Here is an 11,960-nt window from a genome sequence, read left to right as displayed (position 1 = left end):
ACATATTACATATTTATAATTACGAGAGTCATGCTCAACATTAATCTTGGAGTCTAACTCTAGAGTTTGAGTTTCGCAAGTTTTCTATTTGTGTTTGGTATGAACTATGTCTTTTGTTGATTGAATGCAACTTTGAGTTTGACCCAGTCGTGGAAAAGATGTAATTTGCTGGAGTCTCTAAGTAGTCAAGTTTGAGTCTGGTTCTTGAAGTCTTGCACACATGGAGGTAGTTGAATTTGAGTGGAGTTCTTGAAGCCTCACACACATTGAGTAGTGGTGGCTAGGGCAACCCTAGATTCGACTTGGGTTGCCTGTGATTTTCCTGTTTTGGCCTTAGACTACGAAAAACCATTATTATCCTTAACACGCCCCCTCAAACTTAAGGGCGGAGATGAGACCTTGAGGTTGGACAAAAGAGTACTGAACCATTGATGCAGTAGAGGCTTTGTGAAGATATCTGCAAGCTAATCCTTAGTAGATAGATACCAAACTTGGAGATCACCCTTGGCAACCTTATCTCGAACAAAATGAAAATCAATCTCCATGTGTTTAGTACGTGCATGGAAGATAGGATTGGATGTACGATGTGTGGCCCCCACATCTTCACACCAAATAATAGGAGCAAAAGGCAGATAAACCATTAACTTTGTTAACAAAGATTGTAACGAAAAGAGTTCAGCAGCTGCATTAGCTAGGGCTTGATATTTTTCCTTAATAGTAGAGTGAGCTACAGTTTGTTGTTTCTTATAGCATAACCACTAATAGATTTTTTATCATCAGGGAAACCAGCCCAATCAGCATCAAAAAAAGCTGATAAAGAATTCGAAGATCGATGAAGAATAAAAATACCATTAGAGGAAGTTCCTTTTAATTAGTGTAAGATGCACTTGACGGCAAAACCAATGATCAACAGTGGGAGAGTGCATGAATTGACAAACTTTATTGACTGCAAATTGAATATTCGGCCGAGTCATAGTTGCATGCTGAAGAGCACCAACAATGCTTCGATATAGAGTAGGATCTGCCATTAATTCACTTGTAAACTTAGTTTATCAGTGGTGGAGACCATAGTAGAGACAGGCTTACAAGTAGACATATTTTCCCTCTTTAGAAGATCTTGAACATACTAATGTTGAGAGAGATGAAAGCCATCATGAGATCGAGTGACAGACATGCCCAAAAAATAAAGAAGAGAGCCCAAGTTTTTTAGGGCAAAAGCAGAGCCAATATCACTGAGGAATTGGGTCAATAAAGTGTCAAAACTGATAGTAGTATAATGTCATCAAAATAAAAAATAATAAACATAGTGCCAATAGATCCACAAAAAGTAAATAAAGAGGTGTTAGTTTTACAACCAATAAACTTATATTCAACAAGAAAGGAGCTAAGCCTATTGAACCAAGCACGAGAAACCTATTTTAATATAAAGAGACCAGTGAAGTTTGGAAACATGGTTAGGATGAAGGGAGTCAATGAAGCCAGTGGTTGCTTCATATGTGCAGTTTCATGCAAATTAAAACCCATGCAAGAAGCCATTTTGAATATCCAGTTGACGAATAGGTCAAGACCATGAAATTGCAAGAGGCAAGACCAACCGAATGGTAGTTGGTTTGATGACCGGGCTAAAGGTTTCATTATAGTCAAGGCCTTCCTATGGATTAAAACACTTGGCCACTAAGCGGGCTTCGTATCTTTCAATAAAACCATCTGCCTTTCACTTAACTCGAAAAACCTAATTTCATCCAATGACATTATGAGAAGGAGGAACAAGAGACTAAGTAACATTCTTCAAAAGTGCAATGAATTCTTCATCCATAGCCTTCTGCCAATGAGGTATTTGTTGGCAATAGTAAAGGAAGTAGGTTCAATGTGGGTGTGATCAATTTGGATGAGTAGAGCCCTAGGGTTTGCTTTTGATCTAGTGATCATGGGATAAGTGTTTTGTGAAGGTTAGGAAGTGATGGGTGGTAGAGTAGCTTGGGAGTCATAGGGTAGGTCAACAATTAGATGAACAGGAGAAAGAGATTTGGCCAAAGGAGGTGAAGAGGATGAGGATTTGGCCAAGGAGGTGGGGGAAACCCTAGAAACGTGGGGACTTGGAGAAGAGGCCATAGGGGAGGAGGTGTGGGACCCAATGGGAGAAGTAGGGGTGAAGGATTCTCCAGGAGAGTTCAACTAGGTTGGGCTCCTAAAATTAAAGGAATGGGGGTAGGGTTTCCCACTAAAACTGGAGGCCCTAAAATGGAAGGAAGTGGTGGGGTAGGGGAGGGAGTTACCTCACTAGAAAGCAAAGGAAATCTTCTTTCATCAAACACAACATGGCAAGAAATAAAAAGTTTTCCAGTAATAGATTAAAACATTTGTATCCTCTATGGCGAGAACTGTATCCCAAGAAGACATGTATTTCAGACCAAAATTCTAGCTTATATTTATTATACAGTCTCAAACATGGATAACATGCACAACCAAACATCCTCAAAAAGTCATAATCAGGCTGAACTTTAAACAATTGAAAACCAAAGAGGAATTTTTCAATATTGGGCTAGGCAAACAATTAATTAGAAAAATTGCAATTTCAAAGGTATGCATCCAAAACTTTTTAGGGCAAGAAGCATGTGCTAGTAAAGTCCATCTAGTTTCCATAATGTGCCGATGACGGCACTCAACAGCCCCATTCTACTCATGAGTATGAGGGCAAGAGAGCCCGTATTTAGTACCATGTTCTTGAAGGAAAGTGGAGACAATTCTATATTCACCTCCCCAATCACTATGAAAATGCTTGATTCTTCTAGAAAAGAGATTTTCAACAAGCAACTTAAATCTCTTAAAAATACCAAATACCTCAGATTTAAAAGTTATTGGATAAAACCAAATAAATTTGCTGAAATCATCCACAAAAATCACATAATATCAAAACCCCTCAAGAGACTCGATAGGAGGGGCCCCAAACATCATAAAATACTAACTCCAAAGGTCCTTCAGAAAATGATTTTGATGGGTAAAAATGGAGTTTGTGACTTTTCCCTATAGACAAGCATCACAAGCATAAATAAAATCATCTGAACTAACGGGTAACTCAAAATTAGAAATTAAAATTTTTAACAACTTTGGAGGCAAGATGCCCCTAACATGAATGTCAATTCCAAAAATAAGTCTTTTCTCCAACTCGCTTTGGGAGAGTAATTAGAGCCCAACCGAATTTGGTACAATCCATCTTTAACACTACCTTGAAGAAGACATCTCCCCATCGTACGATCCTTCACATAATAGATATTAGGATGAAATTCAAATAGAGCATCAATATTCTTTAGTGAATTGGAAGACCGATAATGAATTCTTAGAAATAGAGGGCACATGAAAAACAAAATTCAGATAGACTTGAGAAGAAGATGTACCGTTGTGTTACCAATATTACTAATAGGAAGACAAGCACATTACCAACTTGAACCTAATCTAAACCATGGTAGGGTTGCACAATATGGAGATCCTCAAGAGCATTGGTGATGTGATGTGTAGTGCCAGAGTCAAGGTACCAAGTTTCATCTGGAACAGAAGCACTAGAAAGTTTAAAAATATTCAAAGATGGAGTTGCATCAAAGGTACCTTGAATTGCATGATTGAAACATTTATAACAGTCCTTCACTTTGTGTCTAGGATGATCACAAATTTGGTAGATAAGACGATTACTAGTCTGATGAGGTGGCTGATGTGTATGAGAGCCACAATGAGGAGAAAAATGACCACGACCAGATCTGCTTCTTGGAGAAAAACGCCCCCTATAGGGCTGACGTGGAGGCCTAATAGGGTTGGTTGGCTAGTGGCCAGGTTTGCCATAGGAGAAGAAGATTCAACAGTTGTTAGTTCATCTCTTAAAGAAATTTCTTGAGTCAATAACATACCTCGTAATTCATCTTAGGAGATAGGAGAACCGTGAGTGGTAATGGTAGTCACAAAAAGGAGAGTATTCAACTCCTAAGCCATTTAAGACATGTGGACAGAGTTCTTCATCATTCATAGGCCATCCCACAATGGCCAACTGATCAAAAATACTTTTGATGTGAAGAATGTAATCATGAATGCTATTGTTACCTCTTCGAATATTTTGGATCTAAAGGCAAAGTTGCATTATGCAAGTGGAGCAAGTTGAGTAGATTCACTCAAGCTTGGACCAGACTTCTCTAGAGGTGGAGCAACCAACAACCTGCGTATGAATTGGTTCAGTAAGGGGAGAAATTATCCAACACATCAATAGTTGATCCTGATGATTCCACTTTTTTGATAGTCAGGATTTGGTCAAAAGATCACAACATTATCTTTATTGGAAATGGCAGCAGGTGGGCAAAGAGAAGAGCCATAAAAAAAAATCTCAAATAGTCCGTATGTCTTCAAAAGAGGAACAATTTGAGATCTCCACAACAAATAATTCGTCTCATCAAGCTTTGTTGAGAGGAAGCCATTGATGAGGGAAACAAATGGGTAGGAACCTAGAGCTCTAATGTTACAGTTAGAGAGACACGTTTTGGCAAGATGGAGAGAGAGAGAGAGAGAGAGAGAGAGAGAGAGAGAGAGAGAGAGAGAGAGAGAGAGAGAGAGCTCACATGGTTCGGTTGATCTTTGCAACCTATGTCCACAGGAATGTGATTTGCTTTCTCAAGATTTGATTGTAGTATATATTACATATATAGTTACGAGAGTCCTACTCAACATTATCTTGGACTCTTAACTCTAGAGTTTGCATTACACAAGTTTTCTATTTGTGTTTTGTATGAACTATGTCTCTTGTGTGTTTGATTGCAACTATGAGTTTGATCCACTTGTGGACAAGATGTAATCTGCTGGAGTCTCTTGAGTAGTTGAGTTTGAGTTTGGTTCTTGAAGTCTTTCACGCATGGAGGTAGTTGAGTTTGAGTGGAGTTCTTGAATCCTTGCATGCATGGAGTAGTGGTGGCTAAGGCAACCCTAGATTCGACTAGGGTTGCCTATGATTCACCTGTTTTGCCCTCAGACTGCGAAAAACCGTTATTATCCTTAACACGCCCCCTCAAACTCAAGGGCATAGATGAGACATTGAGGTTGGATAAAAGAGTATCAAATCGTTGATGCAATAGAGGCTTTGTGAAGATATCTGCAAGTTGATCCTTAGTAGATAGATACCGAACTTGGGGGTCACCCTTGGCAACCTTATCACGAACAAGAAAATCAATCTCCACGTATTTAGTACGTGCATGGAAGACAGGATTGGCTATAAGATATGAGGCCCCCACATTATTTTACCAAAGAATAAAAGCAAAAGGCAGACAAACCATTAACTTTGTTAACAAAGATTGTAACCAAGTGAGTTCAATAGCCACATTAGCTAGGGCTCGATATTCTGCCTTAGTACTAGAGCAAGCTACAGTTGGGACTTGAGGTCAAAAAACTATATTTTTTTTCAAATAAATTCAATTATATTTGAATGCATCTTTCCATTTTGGCCAATCATTTTTCATTTACATTTAAAAAATAAATTTATGTTCAAAATCCTCATATTGTTGCATTATTTCAACAATAACATAATATGCACAAATGTTGTCGACAACTATATATTTTTGTTCCATAATTTTCTTGCAGTGACATAACGAAAGGAGATATCTTCACTTTTATTATTTTTAGGTACCTAAACCTCTTATGGGGTTTTATGAAAAGTTATGTATTTAGGATTTTTATGGTCAATTGTCTCCATATTATGACCATCTTGATCATTTACTCTCTTTCTTTTTTCTAGGATTTTATCATTGGATCCGATTGATCTTCCACGTTTTAAACGTGGTTTAATTTCATTTGTACTAACAAATTGTTCTGCTGGGACATTAACCCAAATTAGAGCATTTGCAGTTGGATTATGAGATTTAATAACTGTTAGCAGGTTAGTAAATATTATACCAGTTGATTTATAATACTTTGTAAATACATTATCTTTTGAACTTCTGATTCACATTGCTCAATGCCAATATCTCGATGAGATAATGATAATGATTTTAATCATCTCTTTTTTCAACTGTTTATTTTCTCCCCCTCATATTGGAAAAACCAGTTTGATAATTAGAAAGTCTTGTTTTAAATTAATCTCTAGTCATTGGCAAGATATTGAATTATATAAGAAGATTCATATTTAACATATTCTCAACTTTCTTTGGGGATTTATCTTTGTGCGTTGTAATGGAACAAGTGAAATGTAAACTACACGTCCAAAAATTTTAAGATGAAAAATATTTGGCTCCTGACTATAAATTAATTATAATACGGAGAATTTATGACAACATATTGGCCTGATGTGTACAAATAATACTGCATATGAAATAACATATCCCCATGCCAATACAGAGAGTTTTGTTCTTATAAACAATGGCTTAGTTATTAATTGGAGACATTTAATATATGATTTTGTCAAACTATTTTGGATATAAACATGAGCAACACGATATTCAACTGTGATTTCAATTGTCATACAGTAATCATTAAGAGCTTGAGATTTAAATTCCCCAATATTATCAAGACAAATTGTCTTTATTCTATAATCTAGATATTGTGTTTTTAATCTAATTATTTGAGTAAACAATCTCTTAAATATCAAATTGCAAGTTAATAACATATATGTGACCATCTTATAGACGCATCTCCTAAAATCATATATTATTTGAAATGGTTTACATGATGAGTAAATGTGTCCACACATTTCCCCATATATACATTTAAAAAATGGAAGAAATTTATCCTAATTTTAACTAGTGATGATCTAGTAATAAATTGGTTACCAAAAAAAAAGATCTAGTAATAAATTTCCTTTGAGAACCAGCAACATAAAAGAACTCATTGAATTGAAGAATATTCTAGTTCTTCAATAGATGATATAAATTTTCATTAATTTTTTGCATTATAGTCATGGTACAGCGTGTCGGTGATATATCGCCATGCCACTGGGGGGCGACACGATTCCCCCAATGACACGATAATTACAAGAAATCAATAATATATCGTCAACTATTGATTTTTTCGGCTGTTGGTGATATATTGCCGAGTGTTGGTGATAAGAGGGAATTCAACCGAATTTCTCTATGAATTTTGTTTTTTTCTCTGTCCTCTCTAAACTACTCAAGAGACTCTTTCTCTTATTTTTTGCATTTTTCACCATATTTTAGTCCGATCTTCGACATCTACGGGTACATCATGCTTCATTATTGCCGGATATCACATTGTTTTTGTCGATTAAGAGGGGTTTCGCACAGATCTGAGAGTTTTTTCTTCTAGCAGGTAAGCATTATTCTCCAACTAAGACAAAATGCATGCTATAATGATGTTGGATGGTTATGAAATTAAAGTATGTTGAATACCGTGAGCCGATCTACGATCTCATGGAGTCAAATTTTTTTTCGCGAAGTAATTTATTTTTTTAATTTGTGACAAAAAGTTATATTTTGAACATTGAAAATGATTACTTTTTAAGTGATATAAATGTCGTATGATGATAGAAAAAACATGTGGAATTCCGTAAGTCGATCTACGAATTCACAGAGTTGAAATATTTTTTTCACCCAATAATTAATTATTTTATTTTTTAAAAACTATTAAAATATTAATAAAAATATCTATAATTATGAAAAAATGGAAAAACATGCATTATTTGTAGTAAGTCGCAAATAAATTTATTAAGTTTCAAAGATATTTATCAAAATGACTATTTTATTGAGACTATAAATGATGGTAAAAGTAAATATTTATAAATTATTACAAAAGTGTTATATCTTTTTTCTCGGTTTGTATTACATGAATATTTACATGGTTGAAACATATGTTGTAGTAGATTAAAAACATATTGATTCTAATGGCTTTATTATTTGGCATGACTAGTTGGACCATCTCGGATCAACTATAATCAAGGTCTGACATGTCGACTAGTGTGGCCGTCTTGGTGGCTGGCGACACGACCGACATAGCGACATATGCCGACATGTCGAGCGATTTTTTGAGGGGGTTCGATGAAAAATCAATCCCCTATTTCGAAGGGCATTTGGGGTCATTTTGGCCTGAAATTTGACTTGGAGCCTAATTTGAGGTCAATAAACATATTGGGAGTGTTATTTTGACCTAAAACGTCACCTAAACTAATGTTCTTAATCGACCCATGTTCGACTGTATGTGGGCGAAAGCCCCGAAACTAGAAGTCAGGAAACTCATATAAATCAAATCATCTAAAGTCTACAATTCATTATACAAGTACATAGAGTCATCCAATCATCTAAAATCTCTAACTCTTAAATCTAAGTATTGTGCCTAGGTGGATCAAACTCCATTTGATTGTGCTGTCTCCAATGATCCCCCAACAAACTTACATACTGATCCCATCCATACGATACTAATAGTGCTCAAGATAATCATCAATTGCAACTTTATGGCGGTCATCTTCCACCTCCAAGAGAACTCCCATGTGAGGGAAGTGAGAATAGGGTCAAGGAAAGTGTTGCATGCCTAATGATGCTACTGGTGCCAATGATTGTGAAGTTTATGGACTCCTCAATAGACATTGGCCTCAAGAGACCAAGGTCATACTATTGCCCTGCAAGTGTCCATAATACAAAGTACTAGAGGGGATACTCATACCCCTACCATACCATCCATGTGAAGGAGGGACACCATAAATACCGGTAGGCCCATAACTAGATGTGGAGCTTACGGACTCATCCAAGCTCATGGACCCCATCGCTCCTATTAAGTTGTCCGCCAGATCCGAAGGATTAACATAAGAACCATAGGATCCGTAATCCTAAGAACCATAAGATCTGTGCGGGAGGGTGACATCACATAACCACCTCTCTGCTGTTGCTAGTTCCCATGGCCCTTCCCCTTCCGGTGGTGGCTCGACCTCGTATCAGGATATTCACGACCACGATGCTGATCACCACCATGATCATAATCCTGGGTGGCATGTGTGAAATGACTCTCCCCAGTGTATCTAAGTGGGGGCTGCTGTGTCTTTGGTAGTGGAACATGCAAATGCTCTTCAAGGCCTCCACCACCACCACCACCACCACCATCATCATCATCACCCCTCACAGTTTGACTAGAAGTGAGTGTGTCATCTGAATCATCATCCTGCCTCCTGCGTGCCTGGTGCCATCATCCAATCCTCATCAATATTAGCAGCTGCCTCTACATGTGCCTGACCATTTCGAAAGGCCATAAATTCATCCACATCAACCCCTGCAGCTCGAGCGAGCTCTGGGTTGAGCCTCCCTTTAGGTTGGTCCAACACCGGCTCACCCCTATCCAACATCCACTGAGTGAGGGGATCTTGGTCATCTGCGCCCACCTCAAATATATCATCGAGATCAATGTACTGCCTACTATTCTTAGTTTGCTCCTTGACATGTTGTATCTTCAACCTCATATTGTAGTGACAAAACACTAGATCATTTAGGCATTGGCTTCCCAACCAGTTCCTCCTCTTGGAGTGGATCATGTTGAATGTACTCCAATTCCTCTCACATCCAGAGGTAGAGCAAGTCTGAGACAGGATCCTGATCGCCAATCTCCAAAGGTTTGATGCACTATTGCCATAGAGATACCACCACTCAGCTGCATTATCACAAAAACATTAAGTTAGAAACTCATAACTTTAATACTTAACATCAAATCAACTTATTTATATATTATAAAATTTATGCATCTAAGGATCTAACTATCTAAGTATCTAACCTAGATCACTAGTTTTTCTACCCCATACAGCAGCATCTCCACTAAAAGGCCCAAATGCATCCCTAAACAACTTGACCTACAATAGTACAATCATTTGCATGATTGGTTAGCTAAATTCTTTAAACAATAAATATAAATTCTAATCGTTTGAAATTCCCGATGTCTCACCTTGTTGTGGAAAATGATTAGAGCATCTGATATAGCTCCAACCTCGAAATCACGTGTAATTGGGCATCCAACAGATTTGTGTCCAACCCTAAATGTTCACTATATTAATATTTTTGGGCTTGGAAAATATGCTGCACAATTAAAAAAGCTTATAGTTAGTACTTAGAGGCTTAGAGCTAAGATTGAATGAATTGCCAATACCTACAAGGCTACAACTACAAGTCAACAACCCATAATATTTACTTACCGACCCTATGCAGGGGATGCATCAGATGAACTGTCCATGGTGTATCCACAATATCCAAGAAAGCTAGGTGCCCTCTAGGGTTTGTTGCATGTACAACAACCTTCATATGCTCAAGGGATGCATACAAGTGGGGCATAGTGGGTCCCCTCAAGGAAGAGTCCATCATATGCAAGACCTTTATAATAGGCTCTAAGGTCTGTAACACCATAGTAACACTTCTCGAGAACTCATCAAATGATGGATTTTCTTGTCGTGCTGGTCCATCTATCAGAGATGGTGCATCCATAAGTATCCTAGAAGGGTTTCATATTATCTATATACTGTTGTAGCTCTTCTTTCTTCTCCTAAATGAGGGTGGTCATCAACTCTGTAGGGTTGGGACCCTCATGTCCAGGGCCTGCATCTGCAATAATATAAACCATGTGCCTGTAGTATGGACCCTGCGCTGTGTTTGTTGGGATGTGACTGTAATACATCCAATTTGATATTGCTTTTTTACTTTCTTGGCCATACCTTTCCATGCACTAGAAATCTTGGGCTGCTTGGCCCTCTTCTTCCTGAATATATTAAGATCCTGCTCCATGATTGGGTCCCCACAATGTGGATAATCAGATGGTGATGGACCTGATGTATGAGGGGTCCACAGACTCTGTGATCTGCCAAACATGCCAAATACACCACCCCTCCCCCTAGATTTAGAAGGTCTAGCCCCTGCAGCCCTAAAGGGACTAGCTTTTGAAGCTCTAGCTCTAGCCATATCCTGTTCCTAATGATGCAACCGTCTGCTCTCTGCCATGACCTGTTGCATGTGCCTCTCCTCCTGATCTCTCGCCACATCAATATGATCAACATCCTGGTCATCATCTGAATCATCCCCGTATGATGACAGTCCCCACACTACATCATCTAGTGCTTTGTTGACTCTCTTTCGATCATTTTTCTTCTTCCCCTTCGCTTTCTATAAATCCCCAAGTGCCTTCACTACATCTGGATGGGCCTCTGTGCATGTTGTCACATCCTTTGAACTCTTGGCCCTTGAACCTACTGATGCCACCTGAGTAGATTCTCTTCTCACAAAAATTACATTGTGTTTTATTTTTATCTCCATCAATAGCCACACAGTATTACCATGCTGGGTTAGTCCTCCCTCTTGTTGCTGGTTTCTCAAGCTGTCCTTGTGGTTGTCCCTGTCTACCCTCTGAAGAACCAGCTTCTCTTTGACTCCCACTTGCAAACATGATGACTATTGCATTCAAAATGATGGCATAAGTCACTTAACAACACCAAAATAATTTTCTCTACACAAATAAACAATCATGTGTGAATATTGCATGTAAAATGTAAATATGTAATCATGTTCCTAAGTATAACTGTATTAGTATATAACTATTAACTACTAAGCATTAAGTATTAACTAACAATTCTTCATCTTGTTTTTAAATATAAAATGAATTTTTATAATTTTCTGGGCAAAAAAAATAAGTTGCCCATATCAAAAAAGCGATGAAGCCACATGGGCAACACAACCAACACTTGAGAAACTTACATAATTATTCCATAATTTTTAAAACATTTTTTCCCATTTTCCCTAATGATAACTAATTTGGTCCTCCAAGTAATGATTGATTAGCTCTTTTGGAGCCTTTAATAAATTTTGTACTACCAATTATTCTATAGCTATTGACTTTCTCATCATTAAATAAGAATTTATTTAATTATATATTAGTACAATATGCGTTGTAACACATTAGAAAATATCCATTTTTTTTAGAATGAAACAAAATACATCAAAGATATGGAGAAAGTCAACGTA

The sequence above is a fragment of the Hakea prostrata genome, chromosome 2 (assembly GCF_041222555.1).
Source record: "Hakea prostrata isolate BN-2017 chromosome 2, UWA_Hpros_2, whole genome shotgun sequence".
NCBI lineage: Eukaryota > Viridiplantae > Streptophyta > Magnoliopsida > Proteales > Proteaceae > Hakea > Hakea prostrata.
This window is presented reverse-complemented; position numbering follows the sequence as displayed.